Raw genomic sequence first — 24,440 nt, 5'->3', positions numbered from 1 at the left:
TTGCCAGATAAAATACAGATTTCGAGTTAAATGTAAATTTCAGATAAACAGGGAAAGAATTTGCGTAAAACTATGTCCAAAATGTTGCATGGGACAAAGTTGTACTAAAAATGAATTCATTGTTTATGTGAAATTCAAAAGTCAAATTCAGTTAGGCATTTGTTACTTTTCTTTACTAGATCGAGCCACCCTATTCTTTCAGTGCTTTGAAATTTAAGAGACTAGAAAGTCTTGTTCTAGGAATCTAGTGCAGAAACAGAGGAGCCACGATACCCGTACAAAGACAATCATTGGAAATATCCTCAGATATATTGGAACATATATGAATTTTCATCTAGAAAAAAAATGAAGGCATTTTAAAAACTGAAAACAGATTGCCTTCGTTTTTAGTTGCATGACGTATCTCTGGGAAGATTTTAGTGAAAGAGATAACACTGGTTTCCTCCGGGAAAGAGGATTGGGTTGACAGGGGAAAGAGGTGGGAGGAGGACTCGCCACTGCATATTCCATTTTGCACAATTTAATTTTGAACCATGAGACGGTGTTGCTCGCTTAAAATATTATACTAAAATCATTTAAAAGGTAAAAAACTAAATCTTTTACAACCATGGAATACTATGAGAAAGACATTTAGTGAATTCTGGTCTTGGACATGGGGGCTGCATGACGGTTTTTTGATGGACGGGGGCTTTCCAGCACAAAGGATCATTAGTAAGGCTGGTCCTGCTGGATGTTGGTTGGAGCACAAGGACCACTCCCTTAGGAGTGATGTACATACAGCAGTCAAAGACACTGGATCTGCTGAGACAATCCTAATTTCAAATACTCAGTTCCATGTGGCCATAAATACCCAAGTGTTTATCAGACTAACAGTTCTGAATTTTGTTCAGAAAGTCTAGTCTCTGCTGAAGTAAGTCAAGAGCCAGGTAGGAAGCAGAGTGTGTTGAGGGACACAAAACTAGGTTGATGGAAAAAGAAGTGAAAGGAAGGGACCGTCAAGTCCAACCTCGGTGCCGTGAATCAAAAAAACAGTCTGTAAACTGCGTAAAGAGGCACATGCCAATTGTGTTGCCACTGTGTGAGGTGGAAGGAACTTCCGGTTCTTGCCTACCTGCCAGAGCCCTCGTGGAATGTCTCCCCACCCCTACCCTACCCAGACCCACGTGCCCTCTGCCCCTCCCCCACTGCAGAATGTTTCAGCCACATTCTACTATTATGACTCAAACCTGCCCCTCCTTCAGTTGGATCCTGAGCGTCTGTTGAAGCAGGTCACTCTCTGGGTCCTGGTCTTGACTTTTCTCATTGAGGCTACCAGGCAGCAGTAGTCCGTGCCCAAGCCTGCAGGATGGCTTCAGAAGGAGGTAAGCCTATAGGCTGGGGGTGTGTTCTCAGAGACCCTGCCATCCCTCACATCCTTCGGGTTCACACGTGACACTTCACGGTGGGCACACAGTTGGACTGAAGTAGAGGGAGAAGAGAGCACTGGACACACGAGGACATTTCACCTGGGGAGACTGGGGAGCCTGAAGGAACCCGAGACTGCACTGGGGAGGAGGGGTCATTGGAGGTGGATCAAGAGGAATTGCCCTGGCTATGGAGAAAGGATGGCAGCAGGCAGGTTGATTCTTTCTAGAAGGGAGACAAGCCACTTTGAAACGTGAGTGTAATGATGTGTGTGATGTCCTGGTGGTGACACAAGGAGGGTCATGAGGAAAGCCTAGACGTGTCTTGTGTTCCTGAGGCACCTGAAGCTTGCCTCACCATATCTTTCTAAGGGATTTGAACAGGAGCATACTGTATCTAAGGGGGCCGTGGGGAGAGATGGTCTTGGTGAGAAAACTATTCAGTGGGGCTGTGTGTGGCCACACCTGCAGTGAAGTGTCCTCTCCGAGAGCTAGGCAGGAGGTTACTCTAACTGCCGCAGCCCAGAGCTCACTTCTCAGTCCAGGCAACTGTTGCTTTGGATTCAACAGGGGATGGGCAACCGTGTAACTTCAGCCAAGAGAGGGCTCAGGTTCCTGAGTTGCTCTGAATTGTTCTTCCTTTTGTGGAATCGCAGTACTTCAGACCTACTTCATCTCGTCCAGTATCTCATGGTGGACCCTCAGGCTGCCTTGAGAGGAAGAGTTTGTTCATATTTCCTGTCACTCCTTCATGGACAGGGGACAGATGTGGAGTGGGGTTGTTTCGGGTGGAATGTCTGTGAAGGCTGCTTCCTCTTTTAAAGGGGGAAGGAGTGTAGCCCAGGGGCAGGAAGACGATCTTCTGTGTTATTATTAAACGTCCTATGACACCTGTTCTGGTTAATTAGGTGCACCGTGGTGGGTACCTTGTTCTCCTGAACAGGGATGTGATCCAGACAGCTTGATCGCCATGGCAACTGGCTTCTGCCTGCTTCTCAGATTGTCTTTCCGTTATTGGGAGCTGGAGGGGGAAGGACCACAGGCGGTCTGTAGTCCCATGACCAATGTAACATGACAATTCCCTAGCCCTTGTTTAATCCTCTGCAGCCATCACTGGCTGTGAAATGACAGAATCTAAGGGACACGCGCCTACTTCTCACACACCACTCCCCCCACCCCCGCCACCTAGGAACAGAACTCCTGAGTGATGACAGTGACTCTGGGCACTGGGGAGGGGGTGGCAGGACCTGGCCCATGTTACGTGTCTGCTGTGGGTTGTTCTGAGATGCAGGTGCATTCTGGGCCAGTGTTATGGGTTTGTATCAGGATTCCATTAGAGAGATATTTTCCAGCATTTTGTTTTGTTTTGTGAGGCTAGGAAAGAAAGAGGGGATTTCTACTGAGCATCAGGAAAAGGAGGACTGAGGAGGAGGTGGGGCCCTAATATTTTACACAATACCTGTCCACAAAGGGCTTTTGGGTGCCTAGAACTTACCTTGGAGAAGGTCCCTACCTGCTAGTACGCCGGCTGAGGGGCATTTCTCACAGAGCGGATGTCCACACAGTTCCAGAACTTGGGAGACAGCCTGTGAGGCTTAGGTGCCAGGGGGTGCCTTAGGGAGGCTCTCCAAGTCAGTGCTTGCTGAGGCGATTTCTTCTCGGCAGACAGGGGTCAGGGACCTTGGTGGATGGGCGCGGGGTCACCAGTGGAATAATTCTCCACTGGAGGTCAGGGCATGAAAATCACTTGAAGACATTTGCACGCTGCACAGTTTCCCTTGTCCAAGTGTCCCTCACCTGTGGAGATGTACACTCTGATGCCACAGAAAGCCTCAGTCCCACTTGCCCATTCTCCTCCTCCATTCACTCCTTTCCTTTGCCTCCACAGCATGGCCAGTGCTGGGAACGGATGTGACCATGAACCCCGGTGCCTCCTTGTCTACTTTCACGGCAGTGCCCTTCCCTCCACCCATTCCTGGCGCCCAGCACCGGCCACCCTGGCAGCAGCACCTGCCACGTCCCATCACCCCAGCATTCCCTCCTGGCAGCAGCCTGCTGCTGCCAGCTTTCCCCAGGACGCCTATGGTGGCTAATGGTGGCCGTGGCCCCAGTGCCCCTGGGGCTTGCAACCTCACTGTCCAAGTCAGGTCACAAGGGAGGACAGTGGAGGCCCCCCAGACTCAGACCTTTGTCGTTACTCAGGCCCCCCTCAACTGGAGCGCTGCAGGGGCCCTCAGCAGGAGTGCTGCATGTCCTGCCCCCGTATTCATAGCAACCCCTGTGATGGGGACCGTTGTGACTGCTCCAGCTGTTGGAGTTAGTCAGGCTGGCAAGGGAGGCTGGACCCCAGGCTTTCCTCCTCAAGCTCCACCACCAGCTGCCCAGCTGGCCCCTATCATTCGCCCAGTGAACTCTGGGCCATGGCCACATGGCACTTCCAGGGAGGGCCGCCTGGCCACCAACCAGTCCAACGTCTCGCAGGATGGCTCCTCTAACACCCAGAGAGAGTACAGTAACTTCCGACGTTGGCAGCACATCAAGCCCCTGGCCCGGAGACACTTTCACCTGAGTCCTGATGCAGAAGCTTTTTCCTGCTTTCTCATGTGAGTGAACGCTCAGGGGGTCCTGGGCTTATGGGAGCTTTTAGATAAAGAGGAACTGGGGATGGGCTCGCACGTTAGCTTTCTAGGGATACTGGAAGGAAGGTGTGAGGGCGATGTCCATGCTATGAGAGGGCACATTGTCGGTCACATGGGTGGGCCTACCAGTCCGTGACATCAGGACTGAAATGTGCCCTATCTCAACTGGCCCCACCACCCTGTGAGTCTGGCCAGCTTGCTCTTCCATGATTCTCATGGTAATATGGACTGAAGACTTGCAGTCAGAGAGGGTCGTGGTGTAAGGTGAGGAGCCAAGGAGTGGATGCCGCACTCTCCTGTGGTGCCGTGTCCTTCATACAGGACTTGAGCGTACATGGCCAGGGGAGGTCACTTCAGAGGAGGGGGAGGAGCGCGGGGCCCAGGAGGGCGCTTTATGCATGCCTCCACTTCGTTGTGGAGAATTCCACGAGGAACAGGGTGATGGTAGAGCTCTCCTAAGGGCGTGGGCTCTCTCCCACTAGACTTGTGAGCCTGGCAGGCATTTCCATCCTAAACCTCCGGTCCCTTGTAAAAAGGGGACAATTACACTTCACTCAGAGGACTGTGCAGAAGACGCCTTGGGCTAATCTATGAAGTGTTAGCAGATTGCTTGGCACATGCCATGCCTCATTGATGATGGTGACTTTTATTATGAAAATGCAGCCTTGAGGAAGAAAAGAGCTCCCCAAGGCACAATGTCCCAGCTCTAGCCTGGGAGTGGATGGTCATCCTTGAGTGAGTGTGAGGCGGTGACAGCAGTGGCCGGGAAGGCTTGTCTTTGCCCTCCCAGACGCCCGCCTCTCACCCTCCTGTTGCTCAGTCATTCTGGGTTGAGTGATGTGTGGTCCACATGGGCGGGTGGGGTCAGGCAGGTGGGGGCTGGGCTGGGCCCGGAGACTGACCCCGAGGGCTTACAGCCCAGTGCTTCGATCCTTGGCCCGCCTGAATCCCTACATGCCGCTGGAGGAGGGACTGTGGAGGGCCGTGCAGGAATGGCGGCGCTTGAGCAACCTTGACCGGATGATCTACTACGAGAGGGCGGAAAAGTGAGTCAGCGTCCTGGGCCCAGGGGCTGCGTGGAGGGTGAGGCGAGTGGGTGAGGGCAGGGTCTGGCCGTGGGGGTGCTCATCAGAGAGGACAGAGGAGAAGGGCTGTCACCCAGCACAGGGTCCCCGCAGCCCAGGGGCCCTACTGTCCCCCAGAAACCCCTCCCTCACCTTGAGAGTTTGAGACTTCTGTCCTTCCTCCACCAGGAGCTCTGCCCTCCCCTGATTTTGACCTACCCTTGCCTTGACATGAAGGTCTCAGGACGGGGCAGGGTGAAGCTGTGAGTCCAGTAGGGGTCCAACTCCGGCCATATGGGCTGGGCCGGGGAAAGAGCTCCACCCGCCAGCCTGCTGCTTCCTTAGTGGTGGGTGGCTGGCGGCCACTAACATAGATTTGGGACCACCTCTCCTCATGAAAAGTGCCCTGTGTGGGTACCCTGGCATCCCTGAAGAGGCTGGGGAAGCCAGCTGTCGTCGGCCCAAGGGTCTCCGGCCCTTCCAGTGTTTGCTCCATGGTAATCCCCTTGGTTTAAGAAACAAAAGCAAACAAACGAGCGCCTCTCAGAGGAAGGGAAGGCTTCTCCTCTAAGCTCAGCATCCACATCGTCCAGCCTCTCCTGGGCCCTGTCTCCAGGTCTATGTTCCAGGAGTCTCAGTCCTAGCCCAGGGTCCTGGATTCGGGCAAGGACCCATGTGGGGAACACATGCCTGTTGCAGCCTCTGGCTGTCAGCCCTTCATGTGGTTCTGGATGGGGATGGGGGGCATGAGGAGGGTGCCCCCTGGGTCAGCCATGTGTCCCGTTGACCTGGTTCAATTCAGCGACCTGGGTCTATGCTGTTGAATGCCCTCCAGTGCTGGTGAGGCAGGAAGGGTCCCAGATCTTGTTATCACTTCCAGGAGCAGCTCTCTGCTGTGGACAGCACCTCACAGGGCCTTGACGGCCCCAAGGCACATCCTCTCCCAGTGCCTCATTCTTGGCTGCCTTTGTTGGGCTCCAGAACCCAGGCCTTTTTCTCAGGGTGGCCTGTGTCTCCGTCACCCCCCAGGTTCATGGAATTTGCGGCCGAGGAGGAGACGCACATTCAGCATTTGCAGTGGATGCAGTGCGCGCAGGACCTGCCTCCTCCAGCCCCACCGAAGCTGGATCCTCGGGGGCCCCCAGCCCCGAAAGTGCGCCTTCAGCCAGGCACCCAGCTTCCCACTGGAGCTGAAGGCACAGGTAACAGGGCCTAGGCTTGGCCACCGTCCCCATGTGGATCCTTTTCCTTCAAGACAGGGGCATTGGTCTTTCAACCAAAACAGCCACCGAGGCGGGGGGTGGGGGGGTGGGGTCTCAGCTGCCCTTTGTCACTACGGGGTATTGACTTGGTCAGTTTTGTAACTCCTCTCACACCTCCCTGTCAAAGGACCCCACACTAAGTCTGCCTAAGAAGTGGGCTTGATGGGGAGACCCCTAGAAAATTGGAGGTTCCCCACTTCCTTACTTGTGACTCTCTTAGATGACCCCCTAACCTCCCCTCTCCAACTGTGCATGAGGCTTCAGATGGTCCTGACCCCTCCCACACCCACATCAACGTCCCCCAAACAATGCCCTCACCAACGTGCGCTCGGTGGTCAGGAGGTGGACCGGGAGTCCCTCACCTTCCTTCCCTTCCTCCTGCTCTGCCTCAGCCTGTGCTCCCAGAATGTGCGGCCCCAGGGCCCAGCCCTCGCACCCGAAGCCACACAGATCCCAGTGGCCCCCGGAGCCCAAGGCGCCCAAGGAGATTCCCCCTGAGACTGTGAGGGAGTATGTGGACAGGATGGAGGCGCTGGTGGGGCCCGTCCACTCAGCCACAGGCAAGTCACCTGCAGAATGTGGAAAGGACGGAAATGAGCTGAAGCAGGAAGAGGACGACACCTACTTGGACCCGGGTCTCTTGAGCTACACTGACGAGCTGCGTTCCCGGGAACACTCTGTCACCAAGGTAGGCTGGGCCTGGAGCCTGGGGTCTACAAGATGCCAGGGCATGGAACTCTCAGCACCCAAGATCTGGGTTCTGCTCAGGCCGATGGGACTTAAGCTCAGCTCCTTGTTCCTGAGCCTGGTGTTAGGGGAGGTTTACGGAGATGTATGTGTGTATATGTTTGTGTCTGTGTGTATGCCTTTGTGTGTCTGTGTATGTGCATCTGTATATGTGCTCTTTTGTGTGTGACTGTGTATGTGCATGTTTGTGTGTGTGTGTGTGTGTGTGTGTGTGTGTGTGTGTGTGTGCTGACCATCCCCGCCTTGTGGAGGAGAGTGGGGGTGGGTCTCTGCTTTTCACTTTCCCTCCTGGTCTTCTTGTGTCACAGGCCACTCCTGGCCAAGGATGCTCACAGCCTCTTCTTTCTGTCCGAGGTGGAGGCAGTCATTCATCCTCGATTCCCGGCAGAATTGTTTTCCCCGGACCCACAGCTGGATGTCTTGGCCCTTGCTGAGGAGCTGAAGCAGGAGGAAGGACTCACCCCTGAAGAAGTGAGCCAGGGGAGGGAGAGGGACACTTAGGGAGCCAGGGGACCCCAGGGGAGGGGGGACCCCAGGTGATCCAGGGGACAGGGGAAACCAGGTGGCCCAGGGGAGCCAGAGGAGGGAGGGATCGCAGGTAGAACAGGGGAGACAAGGGACACCCAGGAAGACCAGGGCACGGAGGGACCCCAGTGAGCAGGGGAGAGGTAGGGCCCCAGAACAGGAGGCCCACATGGCTCTGTCCGTCCCTTCCCTGCCTCGGAGGCCTGGCATGGGGAAGGGCCCTCTCTGGGGTGGGTGCAGCGCAGGGTGATAGGAAGGAGAGGATGGGGAGCCGGGAGCGGAGGGAAGGACACACAGCTGGGAATAAGGTGCAGGAGGATGGCAGGAATGCCACCGTGTCTGTATTTGGAGTCTAGTCCTGGGGTCACCCGTCCCCTCCTCCCCCCCAGGGCCATTGTCCCACTGCCCAGTGCTCCTCCTCTCACACGTGCGCGTGGAGCCGTCACTGTCCTCCTCCCTCCTACCAGCTGGTGCAGAAACGACTCCTGGCCTTGAAAGAGGACAAGGGTGGGCCGGCAGCCCCGAGCCACAGTGCACCCGGAATGGGCTCAAGTCCATCTGAGTCCCACGCCGGCCAAGGTGCCCAGAGGCACGACCAAGACCGCCATCGAGGGGTCAGTGATGAAGCCTGCCCACCAGAGATTGATGTTGAGGCTCTTCATAGGCCCATCCGAACAGACACTGGCCCGTTCGTGCTCAGAGTCTTTGTTCCCTCTCGAGGACGTCAGGCTGGCAAGGGAGGCTGGACCCCAGGCTTTCCTCCTCAAGCTCCACCACCAGCTGCCCAGCTGGCCCCTATCATTCGCCCAGTGAACTCTGGGCCATGGCCACATGGCACTTCCAGGGAGGGCCGCCTGGCCACCAACCAGTCCAACGCCTCGCAGGATGGCTCCTCTAATCCCCAGAGAGAGTACAGTAACTTCCGACGTTGGCAGCACATCAACCCCCTGGCCCGGAGACACTTTCACCTGAGTCCTGATGCAGAAGCTTTTTCCTGCTTTCTCATGTGAGTGAACGCTCAGGGCGTCCTGAGCTTATGGGAGCTTTTAGATAAAGAGGAACTGGGGATGGACTCGCACGTTAGCTTTCTAGGGATACTGGAAGGAAGGTGTGAGGGCGATGTCCATGCTATGAGAAGGCACATTGTCGGTCACAAGGGTGGGCCTGCCAGTCCGTGACATCAGGACTGAAATGTGCCCTATCTCAACTGGCCCCACCACCCTGTGAGTCTGGCCAGCTTGCTCTTCCATGATTCTCATGGTAATATGGACTGAAGACTTGCAGTCAGAGAGGGTCGTGGTGTAAGGTGAGGAGCCAAGGAGTGGATGCCGCACTCTCCTGTGGTGCCGTGTCCTTCATACAGGACTTGAGCGTACATGGCCAGGGGAGGTCACTTCAGAGGAGGGGGAGGAGCGCGGGGCCCAGGAGGGCGCTTTATGCATGCCTCCACTTCGTTGTGGAGAATTCCACGAGGAACAGGGTGATGGTAGAGCTCTCCTAAGGGCGTGGGCTCTCTCCCACTAGACTTGTGAGCCTGGCAGGCATTTCCATCCTAAACCTCCGGTCCCTCGTAAAAAGGGGACAATTACACTTCACTCAGAGGACTGTGCAGAAGACGCCTTGGGCTAATCTATGAAGTGTTAGCAGATTGCTTGGCACATGCCATGCCTCATTGATGATAGTGATTTTTATTATGAAAATGTAGCCTTGAGGAGGAAAAGAGCTCCCCAAGGCACAATGTCCCAGCTCTAGCCTGGGAGTGGATGGTCATCCTTGAGTGAGTGTGAGGCGGTGACAGCAGTGGCCGGGAAGGCTTGTCTTTGCCCTCCCAGACACCCGCCTCTCACCCTCCTGTTGCTCAGTCATTCTGGGTTGAGTGAAGTGTGGTCCACATGGGCGGGTGGGGTCAGGCAGGTGGGGGCTGGGCTGGGCCCGGAGACTGACCCCGAGGGCTTACAGCCCAGTGCTTCGATCCGTGGCCCGCCTGAATCCCTACATGCCGCTGGAGGAGGGACTGTGGAGGGCCGTGCAGGAATGGCGGCGCTTGAGCAACCTTGACCGGATGATCTACTACGAGAGGGCGGAAAAGTGAGTCAGCGTCCTGGGCCCAGGGGCTGCGTGGAGGGTGAGGCGAGTGGGTGAGGGCAGGGTCTGGCCGTGGGGGTGCTCATCAGAGAGGACAGAGGAGAAGGGCTGTCACCCAGCACAGGGTCCCCGCAGCCCAGGGGCCCTACTGTCCCCCAGAAACCCATCCCTCACCTTGAGAGTTTGAGACTTCTGTCCTTCCTCCACCAGGAGCTCTGCCCTCCCCTGATTTTGACCTACCCTTGCCTTGACATGAAGGTCTCAGGACGGGGCAGGGTGAAGCTGTGTGTCCAGTAGGGGTCCAACTCCGGCCATATGGGCTGGGCCGGGGAAAGAGCTCCACCCGCCAGCCTGCTGCTTCCTTAGTGGTGGGTGGCTGGCGGCCACTAACATAGATTTGGGACCACCTCTCCTCATGAAAAGTGCCCTGTGTGGGTACCCTGGCATCCCTGAAGAGGCTGGGGAAGCCAGCTGTCGTCGGCCCAAGGGTCTCCGGCCCTTCCAGTGTTTGCTCCATGGTAATCCCCTTGGTTTAAGAAACAAAAGCAAACAAACGAGCGCCTCTCAGAGGAAGGGAAGGCCTCTCCTCTAAGCTCAGCATCCACATCGTCCAGCCTCTCCTGCGCCCTGTCTCCAGGTCTATGTTCCAGGAGTCTCAGTCCTAGCCCAGGGTCCTGGATTCGGGCAAGGACCCATGTGGGGAACACATGCCTGTTGCAGCCTCTGGCTGTCAGCCCTTCATGTGGTTCTGGATGGGGATGGGGGGCATGAGGAGGGTGCCCCCTGGGTCAGCCATGTGTCCCGTTGACCTGGTTCAATTCAGCGACCTGGGTCTATGCTGTTGAATGCCCTCCAGTGCTGGTGAGGCAGGAAGGGTCCCAGATCTTGTTATCACTTCCAGGAGCAGCTCTCTGCTGTGGACAGCACCTCACAGGGCCTTGACGGCCCCAAGGCACATCCTCTCCCAGTGCCTCATTCTTGGCTGCCTTTGTTGGGCTCCAGAACCCAGGCCTTTTTCTCAGGGTGGCCTGTGCCTCCGTCACCCCCCAGGTTCATGGAATTTGCGGCCGAGGAGGAGACGCACATTCAGCATTTGCAGTGGATGCAGTGCGCGCAGGACCTGCCTCCTCCAGCCCCACCGAAGCTGGATCCTCGGGGGCCCCCAGCCCCGAAAGTGCGCCTTCAGCCAGGCACCCAGCTTCCCACTGGAGCTGAAGGCACAGGTAACAGGGCCTAGGCTTGGCCACCGTCCCCATGTGGATCCTTTTCCTTCAAGACAGGGGCATTGGTCTTTCAACCAAAACAGCCACCGAGGCGGGGGGTGGGGGGGTGGGGTCTCAGCTGCCCTTTGTCACTATGGGGTATTGACTTGGTCAGTTTTGTAACTCCTCTCACACCTCCGTGTCAAAGGACCCCACACTAAGTCTGCCTAAGAAGTGGGCTTGATGGGGAGACCCCTAGAAAATTGGAGGTTCCCCACTTCCTTACTTGTGACTCTCTTAGATGACCCCCTAACCTCCCCTCTCCAACTGTGCATGAGGCTTCAGATGGTCCTGACCCCTCCCACACCCACATCAACGTCCCCCAAACAATGCCCTCACCAACGTGCGCTCGGTGGTCAGGAGGTGGACCGGGAGTCCCTCACCTTCCTTCCCTTCCTCCTGCTCTGCCTCAGCCTGTACTCCCAGGATGTCCGGCCCCAGGGCCCAGCCCTCGCACCCGAAGCCACACAGATCCCAGTGGCCCCCGGAGCCCAAGGCGCCCAAGAAGATTCCCCCTGAGACTGTGAGGGAGTATGTGGACAGGATGGAGGCGCTGGTGGGGCCCGTCCACTCAGCCACAGGCAAGTCACCTGCAGAATGTGGAAAGGACGGAAATGAGCTGAAGCAGGAAGAGGACGACACCTACTTGGACCCGGGTCTCTTGAGCTACACTGACGAGCTGCGTTCCCGGGAACACTCTGTCACCAAGGTAGGCTGGGCCTGGAGCCTGGGGTCTACAAGATGCCAGGGCATGGAACTCTCAGCACCCAAGATCTGGGTTCTGCTCAGGCCGATGGGACTTAAGCTCAGCTCCTTGTTCCTGAGCCTGGTGTTAGGGGAGGTTTACGGAGATGTATGTGTGTATATGTTTGTGTCTGTGTGTATGCCTTTGTGTGTCTGTGTATGTGCATCTGTATATGTGCTCTTTTGTGTGTGACTGTGTATGTGCATGTTTGTGTGTGTGTGTGTGTGTGTGTGTGTGTGTGTGTGTGTGCTGACCATCCCCGCCTTGTGGAGGAGAGTGGGGGTGGGTCTCTGCTTTTCACTTTCCCTCCTGGTCTTCTTGTGTCACAGGCCACTCCTGGCCAAGGATGCTCACAGCCTCTTCTTTCTGTCCGAGGTGGAGGCAGCCATTCATCCTCGATTCCCGGCAGAATTGTTTTCCCCGGACCCACAGCTGGATGTCTTGGCCCTTGCTGAGGAGCTGAAGCAGGAGGAAGGACTCACCCCTGAAGAAGTGAGCCAGGGGAGGGAGAGGGACACTTAGGGAGCCAGGGGACCCCAGGGGAGGGGGGACCCCAGGTGATCCAGGGGACAGGGGAAACCAGGTGGCCCAGGGGAGCCAGAGGAGGGAGGGATCGCAGGTAGAACAGGGGAGACAAGGGACACCCAGGAAGACCAGGGCACGGAGGGACCCCAGTGAGCAGGGGAGAGGTAGGGCCCCAGAACAGGAGGCCCACATGGCTCTGTCCGTCCCTTCCCTGCCTCGGAGGCCTGGCATGGGGAAGGGCCCTCTCTGGGGTGGGTGCAGCGCAGGGTGATAGGAAGGAGAGGATGGGGAGCCGGGAGCGGAGGGAAGGACACACAGCTGGGAATAAGGTGCAGGAGGATGGCAGGAATGCCACCGTGTCTGTATTTGGAGTCTAGTCCTGGGGTCACCCGTCCCCTCCTCCCCCCCAGGGCCATTGTCCCACTGCCCAGTGCTCCTCCTCTCACACGTGCGCGTGGAGCCGTCACTGTCCTCCTCCCTCCTACCAGCTGGTGCAGAAACAACTCCTGGCCTTGAAAGAGGAGGAAGGTGGGCCGGCAGCCCCGAGCCACAGTGCACCCGGAATGGGCTCAAGTCCATCTGAGTCCCACGCCGGCCAAGGTGCCCAGAGGCACGACCAAGACCGCCATCGAGGGGTCAGTGATGAAGCCTGCCCACCAGAGATTGATTTTGAGGCTCTTCATAGGCCCATCCGAGCAGACACTGGCCCGTTTGGGCCCAAAGTCTTTGTTCCCTCTCGAGGACGTCAGGAGGTCTCTCCATTCCGGGCCGGACGGCCCTCCCCTCCCCAGGGTCAAAGGCGCACTGGCCCTCTACTGGGACCCAGGGATGCGTCTGTTCTCAGAGAGGCTTCTCCTGTTCCGGAGGCCCGAGGCCCCAGGGACGCGTCCAGTGAGAACGAGGAGGCGCTCCCCAGCCTGGCCTCCCTCTTGGCCTCTCCGCAGAGCCTGCCGCCTTGCGGGCTGTCCCAGACTCCTGCCCCTGCCTCAGGTCTGGCCTCCCCTGGAGGTTGGGGGGCCCAGAGTGCTCCCCAGGCCCCCTCCCCTCAGAGAAGAGGCCCCAGCCCAGGTCCACCAGCTGCTCCCAAGTCGAGGAAGCGGGCTCTGTGTGGGCGCCCAGCCGCTGCTGAGAAGCTGCCCATCCCCGGGGCTGGCCACGGGGTCTCTGCGAGGCCAGCCTTGGCTCTGGGGCTGGCTCGCCCCTCACAGCCGAGAAAGAGAAAGCGTGACCCGTTTGTCACAGGGAAGAGGAGGAAGAAGAGGAAGCACTGCAGCCAGTAGGGAACAGCCGGGCCGGCCCTCCAGGGCGAGCCCCCCAGGGCGGCCCCCAGGGGAGCCTAGGGGCTCCTCCTCACCCCAGAGCTGATCCTGGGATTGTGGGGGGTTAGGGAGGTGGGGGAGGTGGGTGTGGGCAGGACCTTTGGAGTGATGTATGAAAATTGTGAATAAAGATAGTTTTGGTGGGAAATGCTCTCAGGCCACTGTCATCTTCTTCGTGTGGAGCTGCTCCACAGAGAGCGATCCTGAGAGGAAGGAAGGGTGAGGGAGGTCACAGGAGCTATGGATCTACAGGTGGCCAAACCTTTCCTCCACATAGACAAGGACTCCTCAGGCTGCCCCTGGGAACACATAGCTCTCACTTTCCCCAGGGACCCCCTCACCATCCGCTTCTCTAAAGCCTGCTTGGCTAGGGGCCTTCTGGGGCATCTGTAGCATCTTCTGCATCCCTGAACCATCTGGGGAGGGAGAGCTGCTTTTGTGCCTCTCAGCCCTCTGGACACTAACCAGTTTCTAGGACGGAGCCTGGAGACGGCCCTTGTCTTTATGGAGCTGCTCTCTGCTTCCCTGAAGTGGCCAGGCGATGGCGCTGGGGTGACCCTCCGCTCATCCAGGGTTTCCTGTGTGGGTGGCCTGACCAGACAGGAAAAGTCTTGGCCATGGGGACAGGACTGTCTGCCTCGTCATAGCGGGAGCGTTCTCTAGTCCCACTGGGATTATTGCAATGTGGAGAGTGGTTGAGGCAGCTACCTCTTAATCCCAGTGAGGATGCAACGAGGGGAATGGGCGCGGGGAAATTCATGGGGCACCTGTTACAGGTGTGTCTAAGGGAAACGACAGTTGGGCCCCTTTGTGGAACTTGTGGGATTTCTGTGCAGCAGCATCTCTTTCAACTGAGGGAGGAGGACCCATCTGGCTGTGGCTGTGGGGACTGGCCTTAGGGGCCTAGGGGTGTGCAAAGACACCCCAGAACTACTGTCCCTTCCCTTTCCACCCATGGCTGGACATGTGTGTGTATTGGTATCAACACTGATTTGTATTCCCATAGAAAACAGTTCCTCCTGACAAACTATGACCGTGTTTCACAAGAACAGCTTGCTCACAGGGGCAGCAGGGGTGGGGGAGAGGTGTCTGCGGCCCCAGATCTGGGTGGGAGCTGGGATCCATGCTGAGGAGTGTGGAGGCCTCAGTCACCGTCCTGCGGTTGCTGGCAGAGACTTCGAATCATCAGAGCAGGGGAAATGACCCGCTCATAAGGGTGAGACGAGCAAACAATGAGGGGCAGGGAGCAGACCCCTGCTGTCTCCCTGAACTGCCCCCCCTCGCAGCCTGCTTAGCCCCCGTCATGGCCTGTGCTGGCCCACCTCTGAAGCCCCTTCCTCCTAATGCACTCAGATGCTCTGATCCTTTGTGGACCCGCCCTGGGCCTCACCCCCCCCTTCCCTGATGGCCAAAGCCTCTTCTCCCGGTTCTGAGTTCTGACTCCTTCCCCAGGACCCAGACGGGGGTTGGGACAGCAGAGACTCCCTAATTCTCCCTCCTCCTCCCTGACATCTTGACAATCACCTTTGTATGTTTCTATGATTTTAACTACTGTAGATACTTCATGTGAGTGGCTATGATATGTCCTTTGATGAGTGGCTTATTTCACTTAGCATAATGTCTTAGAGGTTTATCCATGTTGTAGCATGAGACATGGTTTCCTTTTATTTCAAGGAAGGAAATATTTCCTTGTGTTTTTAGACCCGCATTATCCCTTCATCTGTTGATGGACATTTGGGTTTCTTCACGTCTTGGGTATTTTGGATAATGCTACGAAGAATGTGGGTGTGCAAATATCTCTTTGAGATCCTGCTTTGAATTCTTTCGGATACATACCCAGAAGTGGGACTGCTGGATCACATGGTAGTTATAATTTTAATTTTTTGAGGAAACTTCATATTGTTTTCCGTAAGGGTTGTCCCATTTTACACCTCTCACCAACAATGAGAAAGATAGCCACCATCAAGAAGTTGGTATATATCCATCTTATAAAAATGTTTATGCTTTTAGCAGAGCTGTAGATAATCAAAATTATGTATAATAACAATATTTTTGGTTATATATGGTGTCATGTAAATCATATTGCCTTTGGCTTCTTCTTTCAACATTCTTACTTTAAGAAAAATGGATATATTAGATGTTCTTTAATTTTTTAATTATTTATAATTTTGCATTGTATGCATACATTAAAAATAATTTATCAGTTCCCTTGTTGGTGAACTTTTATAAATTATAATGTGACAGGGTAATCAGTTCCAGAGGAAAAGTTTTTCCTTTCAGAACTTTGAGTATTTATTCCATCGAATATGGCTTTTGTTACTGTTTTTTTCAAATTATGCCATCAATACACCCTTTCATGGTGGGTGATCAGTTTCCTTGCTAATTGTTTTTTGGAAGACTGTCTGTTGTCTTTTGTGTTCTCCAGTTTCTTGACGTGTGATTAGTTTCAGGTTAAAAAAATGTATCCTCCATGTGATCTATTTTGCTTCATTCACTGATAATACACATTCTTCATCTCATCTAGAACATAATATTATCTTTTTCATATGTTACTTCTACTCATTCTCTCCTGTCTCTACTTCTAGAACCCTGGATATATGTGTATTAGACCATCTTATATATTCTCTGTGTCTTCATCAGCTTGGACGGCTATAACAAAATGCCATAGACCTGGTGGCTTGAAAAACAGACGGTAATTTCTTAACAGTTCTGAAGGTTGGAAGTCCAAGATCAAGGTGCCATATTCAGTTCCTGGTGAGAGCTCTCTTCCTCCTTTTCAGATGGTTGTCTTCTTACCGCGTCCTCACGTGGCAGAGAGAAAGAGGGATCTCTCGTGTGTCTTTCCTTTTAAGGGCACTAAACCCATTATGAAAGCTCCATTCCCATGCCCTAATTACCTCCCAAAGGCCCTATCCCCAAATACATTGAAGGGTAGGGCTTCAACATAAGAATTGGTGGGGGGGGATATACGTCCATAGCATTCTGCCCCTGGTACCCCAAATTCGTGTCCTTATTGTATGCAAAATACATTCATTCTATCCCAACAGCCTCAAAAGCCTTAACTCATTCCAACATCAACTGTAAAATTTAAAGTCCAAAGTCTGATCTAAACACCATCTAAATCACATATGGGTGAGACTGGAGGTCCTATTCATCCTGAGGCAAAGTTCCTCTGTAGCTGTAAATCTGTGACCCAAACAAGTTAAGTGTTTCCAAATACGATGCTGGGACTGGCATAGAATAGACAGCCCTACTCCAAAAGGAAGAAACAGGAAAGAAGGAAGGGGTGACAGTTTCCAAGCTAGTCCAAAGCCTAGCAAGGCCAATCCCATTAGATCTTAAGGAACGAGAATAACCCTCTTTAGTTTGATGCTTTGCCCTCCAGGCCCGCTGGGGTGGCAACATCATCCCCACAGCTCGGTGGGGCAGCCCCACTCCTTCAGCTTGGTGGGGTGCCACCCACACTGCAGCTCTCTGTAGGGCCTCCACCTACACCATGACTCTCTGTGAGGGCGACAATCTCACACTTTGAAACTGAGGCCCCCTGGGCCTGTGGTGGGATTGACAGACCCGATGACCTCGGAATCACCTTTGGGGTCCTTCTTCCCTTTTCGTCAAGAGGAGTACACATTCACAGCCAAATGGCTCTAGTCTCCCATTCTGTAGAATCCAAGAATTCTGACAGCCTTCCTCATTCTGCCTGGCTTTCTCTGTCCCCTTTAGTTCAAACTGGCAGTGTCCCTTCTCTACTCCTGGCCTCTGCTGAGATGACTAATTAAATTAATATCACACCTATGATCTCTTCTTCAAAGGGTTGCTCAGCTGCACCCTTAGAGTTTCTTCAGAACAAGCTTTCTCACTTTCAAATATGGATAGGCTGAGAAGTTTCCAAATCTCTAAGTTCTGATTTCTTTTTGCTTAACAATTTGGTCTTCAATTTATCTTTCTCCTGATGTGTTTTACTAGGAGCGGTGATGAGGAACCAAGCTACTTCTTCCAAACTTTGTTCAGAGATCTCCTCAGATGAATATTCAGTTTCATCACTTACAAGGTCTACCTTCCCCAAAACGCCAGAACACAGTTCAGTCAAGTTCTTTGCCACTTTATAATAAGAATTGCCTCTCCTCCAATTTCTAATAATGTGTTCCTCATTTCTGTTGGAGACCTCACCAGAATAGCATCTAACGTCCATATTTCTATCTGTTCATGATTATTTCTGTATTCTCTACAAAGATGGAGACTTTCTCTCCAGTGTGCCTCTTTGCTTTCTGAGCCATCACCAGAATCACTTTTAATAGGTATAGGCTGAAAGGACTTTATGGCGATTTCAGCTCTTTTTTAGCATGCACTTCAAATCTCTTTCAGCCTTTACCTACTATCCAATTCCATGGCCACTTCCACATATTTAGGTATTTGCTACTTCTTGGTACTAAAATATGTCTTAGCTCAAAGGGCTATAACAAACTACCACAGACTGGGTGGCTTAAACAAAAGACGTATATTTCTCACAGTTCTGGAGGCTGCAAAGTCCAAAATCAAGCCACCAGCAGACTCTAGGTCCATAGATTTCTCATTCATAATTTCTGACCGTTTCTTTTCTGTGCTACATTTTAGCTAATTTTTCACATCTATCATCCGTGTCATCCACTTCCTCTTTATCAGTATCTGATCTAACTTTTTCCCACTCCCTTTGATATACAGATGTGTGATGTTTGTATGTTGAATTTCATCATCCGCTATAAAATATTCAATTTCAATGGTCAAGATTTACTAACATCAATCATTTTTACTGTTGAAGACAGAACATTCTTAACTGGAACTGGCACTGTTAATACAAGTGTATGATAGTGAATACAAGCCCAACTAGTACAGTTTGCTGCTACTCCTTGATTTGGGTTAAGGTGCCAGCACTTCTGCCACCTTTGCTTTTGCACCATCAGTACCTATGTCAACACAATTGTTCCAGAGTAAATCATGAGATTAAAAAAGTTTCACCAACAGTTTGAATATTACAGCATCATGTTGTTTGTGATCAAGCGTGAAGATCGTCAATATTATCTAGTGCTAGTACTAGACAAATTCAAGGAAAACGGCAAACCCAGTCACTTTTTGTTTCCTTTTCCATGTGAAAAGCTGTAAGCAACATGTTTTCGCCCTTTAAAGGGCTCCTATGTCTCTGTTTAAAATATTCCATTCCTCTCTCTCTTTTTTCAAATTCATTAATTGACTTATTTGTTTTTAGCTGCGTTGGGTCTTCGTTGCTGTGCGCAGGCTTTCTCTAGTTGCGGTGAGCAGGCTTCTCATTGCGGTGGCTTCTCTTGTTGCGGAGCACGGGCTCTAGGCGCGCGGGCGTCAGTAGTCGTGGCACACGGGCTCAGTAGTCGTAGTTCGTGGGCTCTAGAGCGCAGGCTCAGTAATTGTGGAGCACGGGCTTAGTTGCTTGGCGGCATGTGGGATCTTCCCAGACCAGGGATCAAACCCATGTCCCCTGCATTGGCAGGCGAATTCCCAACCACTGCGCCACCAGGCAAGTCCCAATTCCTCTCTCTTTAAACATAAAGTGATTGGACTTAAAGCAGTGCTTAAAGTTTACCGGTACTATAATCCTTGTTCAAAATTGCTCTGTGGCATAAGCCACAATGCAGTGAATTGTTGACACCTCCAAATCCCAGGGAGGCCCCTGAGTGCTCTCTCAGGAGGAAATTGAGGTCAGGTGTATCTGATGGCCTGTGTGCTCTCTGTGCTCCTGGTGATATGTGGGGGCTTTCAAGTGAGTGCAGTGGGTAGACTCATGGACTCTTAGTCTTGGCTGGGGGAGACAGCACTGTCGGGTTTATGTTTCCACATTTGCCTCCTTTTGTGTTGCCTTTCTCCCAGTTGCATTTAGCCTGATGAGAGGGAAGGAGGAGATGTCGGTAGCTGGGCAGGTGGTTCTCCAGGAGCAAATGTCAGGGACGGTTGTGTGGGCAAGATCCCTAGGCCCCGTCCTGGCAATCTTGCTGTGCACTGAGCAGTCCAGATGAATCGGGTCCTGGACCAGAAGTCCATGAATCTTTTGGCAATCTGGGCAAAATTTGGGATCTGAGGATGGGCTCAGAAATTTCAGCAAGGATTTGGCGGTATCTCACCCTCGGGCTGTTTAAGAGCCCCTGGATTTGAATGGCATGAAGCACCAGAGAGCCTTTGATCACATTCTACACAGCTGTCCTGTGTGTGGCCCTCCAGCAGCAAACCTTCTCTGCTGTGACCTCAGGGCAGGCCCCATTCCCCCCCACCCCCACCCCGAGACTCCTGCCCTGTGAAACATGAGGGTGTAACGCAGGCTGCTTGTCAGTGCTGGGCTCCTGGCTTGCCTGACGCAAAGGATGGAGCATCTGTTCACCTTGTGCTGGTGCCCTTCCCAGAATCAATGGGCTCACAGCCCAGACATTTATGCTGAGTCTGGGGGCAGCTGTGCCCTGAGAAGCCATGTCTTGTCACTTGGCCCAGGGAGCACCTCCGCAACAGACCCCACTTATCATATGGGCCTCCTGCTCTTGTGCCCTCTTGTTTTGTTCTGAGGCAGGTGGTTGTGATGGCCAGTACTGTGGGGTCTTGTGATCTCAGAGCAGACACTGGAGGTTGACTGACCCCACAGAGGTGGACAAGGATGTGGGCTCAGGCGATGGGTCCTTTCTTGGGTTTCTGCCTCTCCTCCCTGCCTCCTGACCCTTGCTCTCAAAAGTTCACCTTTCTGTTGTAGTTGCCTCACCAGGGGGCAGTGACGGGCTTTGCCCCGCTGAACTATACCCTCGGGGTAGGTGGCCACAGCCTGGCTTGTCACACACTGGGGAAATCCTACACTGGGGAAGTCAGGATTGTGCCTTGCTGGGCTTGGAACCCAGGTAGAAAGGTAGATGGTGTGGGTCTGAGGGACTGATGCCCCAGCCCCAGGGCAGGTGACTTCTCCTGGGAGAGGTTGCCCATGGCCCCCTTTGGCCCCTCGACCCTGCAGAGGTGCTGATACACGCCCCCTGCAGGCCACAGCCTCTGTGCATAGGATCTGCCCCAGTATCACATGAGAAGCCGGGGCCAGGAGCCTCGCTCTCTCTGAGAGCAGCTGGTCATCCCACACTGAGGGGCGTCTTCTCGGACACAGGGCACATAGCTGACCTGCAACTGACATATGGACTCTTCCCTGGGCTTTACCCCTGAATTTACCTCCATTCTTGTCTCCTGTCTCACGGCCCCTGCCTTTTCCCCCAGACACCGGAGATCTCCAGGCTTGGGTGGAGTATGGCATGTTGTCAAGCTCAGTGGTGTCCACCTCACCAGCCCACTGGAATCAAGCCCCAGGGAGCCTTTGAGAGAGCAAGACCAAGGACTTTAAGAAGACTACGGTTAATGTTAAGGAGCAGAGATTGTAAGATGAGGAATTTCACTAGTGTTTTTCAATCCGTAAGAAGAAGGAAATAGAAATTGCAGAATTGAAACTTGCACAGACATCAAGAAATAATAGTTTACAGGCCTCAAGAAATAGTAGTTTAACAAATGCCCCATTCACAGAATCAAGGAAATGAGCACCATCCACAGGGTGTGCAAAGGAGGTGCCTAATCCCAGGGGCAGCATGGCCACGGCTCGGCTGAGAGCGAGGCATGTGCTGGGCAAGCTTTTGTATGTAATGTTCACCAAAGGGAACCTTGGCCAGTGATACCAGGGAAAGGCTATCATGGTGAAGGCCCACTCATCTCCACCACCCTCAACTTGAATCAAAGTATTGGCTGAAGAAACAGACTTGACAGAGACTTTGGCCACCTGGCCTGGGTTCTCCCTACAAAATGTCATGTTCCTCCAAGAACAGGGCAAGGAGTCACAGTTGTCCGAATCACAGACGGCATATCTTAACGGTGCAGCTATTACAAATTTGCACCTTTGTTTGAAGGGAATTGTTAAGTGGTGGGTAGGGAGTGATGTGTTCCAGGGAGGATTTGGGCCCTCTGGCTTGCAGGTGACCCTCTTATCAGACAGGGCAATTCTGCCAATAACTCATCACTGCCTTCATTCCTCAGGTGGTAGGGATACAAAGGGATTAAAAGGGGTGCGGGCAGAGGACAGCCCTCACTGACAGCACAGAGCCATCACCTACTGTCTCCTCAACTCCTCTGCCCATATAGCCACCGAGGGTGCCAGCTGCTTGCGTTCACAGCAGCTGTTGATAGCACACCATCATCCAAGGAGTTCTTGAGCACCAACTTTGCACTACTCAGCAGCATAATGGAGAAATCAAGGATGGTCCATGGAAATAGCTAAGGGTCTTGTTTTAGGGCCAACGAGCTTATTCTGCAATATGTGCTTCTTAGTTAATTGGGGTTCGAATGTCCTTTCTTGTATGAAATGATGTTGATAATGTTTGAAAAATAAAAGGTTGGCCACCCCATGAGAAACTATGCTTTTATCTGAGTGGGGTTGGGGAGCAAGAGGGAGTAATGAAAATTTTGGTTGTTGAAGTAGTGACAGGGCAGGGCTAACTTGTTCAAGACTGCCTCCCTGCAGGAGGAAGGCCGGCCTTCCTCAAGACTTCATGGACACTACCCATAGCCAGGGCTTACGGCTGTCACAGCTGGTGACTCAGCCATGGGCCTACTGAGCAATACAGCTGCAACCGCAGCTTGGCTCAGCCCTGACCAGCAGGAGAGAGGCTGGGCCTCCCTCAGCCTGACTGCTCGTTCCATGGAGAGGGACTGGACCTGGGTCCTGTGTGTCCCAGTGCTGGTCCTAGTTCCTGCCCACACGGGACCTGGGCTTCCCTGATTCTGCAATATAAACACCAGAGCCCAAAGTTTGGGTCCCTCTCCTGGACCCTGGATCCCTACTGGATCCCTGTGTGCTGGCCCAGAACAAAGTGTGCAGTGGGGACCCACAAACTCCCCACTATTCCTGTGACTGTGAACTGCCCCTGATAAACATGGCTCCAGCAGCCAGGGTTACATATTTTTAGGGAACTCTCTTATGGTTACAAGGGCAAAAGACTGAGAACTACTATGTAAAACTAATATTTGAAAACTTCACTCCAGTGATATTTGAAGAACCTCTATAAAATAACTAAACAAACATAATTGCATTTTATTCCACTGTGTCCAAAGTCTAAGCTTTAAATTGTATAAAAATGAGAACGAGAAGTAGAATGCCTCCAAACATTTGGAAATTAAGATGCACACTTCTAAATAATCCATGGTTAAAGAGGAATTTCAAGGAAAAATTTTAAGATAAATAGAACTGAGTGAAAATGAAAATACAACACATAAAATGTGGAAGGATCCAGAGAAAACATTATTAAGAGGGAAACGAATGGCACTAAATGCTTATAATAGAAAAGAGGGAAGGTCTCAGATCAATAATCTAAGCTTTCACACACGGAAACGGGAAAAAAATTGCACAATAAAATCAACACATGAAGAAGGCAGCAAATAACAATACACTCTGATCAACTGGAGTCTATTCTCGGAACACAAGCTTGGTTTACTATTCAAAAATCATCAGCGTAATTTGCCATATTAATAGATTGAAGAAGAAACTCTACATGGCCACATCAATTAATGAAGAAAAAGCATTTGATGAACTTCAACACACATTCATGTCAGAAACTCTCAGGAATAGAAGGGCTCTACTTCAACCCAGTAAAGAATATCTACAAAAAACCGACAGTGAACATCATACTTAATGGTGAGAGAATGAATGTTTTCCTCCTAAATTCAAAAGAAGGCCAGAATGTCCTCTTTCATCTCTCCTTTTCAACTTAGTACTGTAGGTACTAGCCAGTGCAGCATGGCAAGAAAAAGAAAGAAAGACACACAGATTAGAAAGGAAGAAATATTACTGTCCATACTCATGGATAGCATGACTGTCTGCATAGAAAATCCCAAGAAATCTCTAAGAAGCAATTAATAAGTGGCAATTACTTTAACAAAGTCTCAGGATACAAGATCAACACAAAAACATTAGTCATATTTCCAAATATTAACAATGAACAACTGGAAACCAAAACTAAAAACACAATGCCGGGGCTTCCCTGGTGGCGCAGTGGTTGAGAATCTGCCTGCTAATGCAGGGGACACGGGTTCGAGCCCTGGTCTGGGAAGATCCCACATGCCGTGGAGCGACTAGGCCCGTGAGCCACAACTACTGAGCCTGTGCGTCTGGAGCCTGTGCTCCGCAACAAGAGAGGCTGTGACAGTGAGAGGCCCGTGCACCACGATGAAGAGTGGCCCCCACTCGCCACAACTAGAGAAAGCCCTCGCACAGAAACGAAGACCCAACACAGACAAAAGTAAAAAAAGAAAAATTAAAAAAAACAAAACAACACAATGCCATACACAATGCTTCCAAAACATGAAATATTTGATTATAAATATTTTAATAGAGGATCTGTATGATACAACCAAACAAGACCTAAATCAATGGAGAGACATATCACATTCATGGATTGGAAGACTCAACATAATAAAAGGTCAACTTCCAACAGAATTTTTTTGTCAACATGGACAAGTTTATTCTAAAATGTATGAACAAAAGGTAAAGGCAAAGGAACCAGAATAAGTAAAACAATTTTGAGAAAGTAGAATATAGTTAGAGGATATTAAGACCTACTGTAAAGCTATAAGTAAGACAGTGTGGTATTGGTGGAAGGATAGATACATGGTTCAATGAATAGGATAGAGAATACAGAAATAGACACATGCCAATACAACAAACTGGTTTTTTTTTACATAAGTTAAAAAGCGATATAAAAAGCAAAATCTCTAGTCCTTATAATAACCCTAAAAGGAACACAAATCTGTTAAATGACTAAGCAAGACCATACAGTTAGTGGCAGCACCAGAATCA

This window comes from Balaenoptera borealis (assembly GCF_965194805.1).
Source record: "Balaenoptera borealis genome assembly, chromosome: 8".
NCBI lineage: Eukaryota > Metazoa > Chordata > Mammalia > Artiodactyla > Balaenopteridae > Balaenoptera > Balaenoptera borealis.
The sequence above is the reverse complement of the archived record's forward strand: the minus strand, read 5'-3'. Positions refer to the sequence as shown.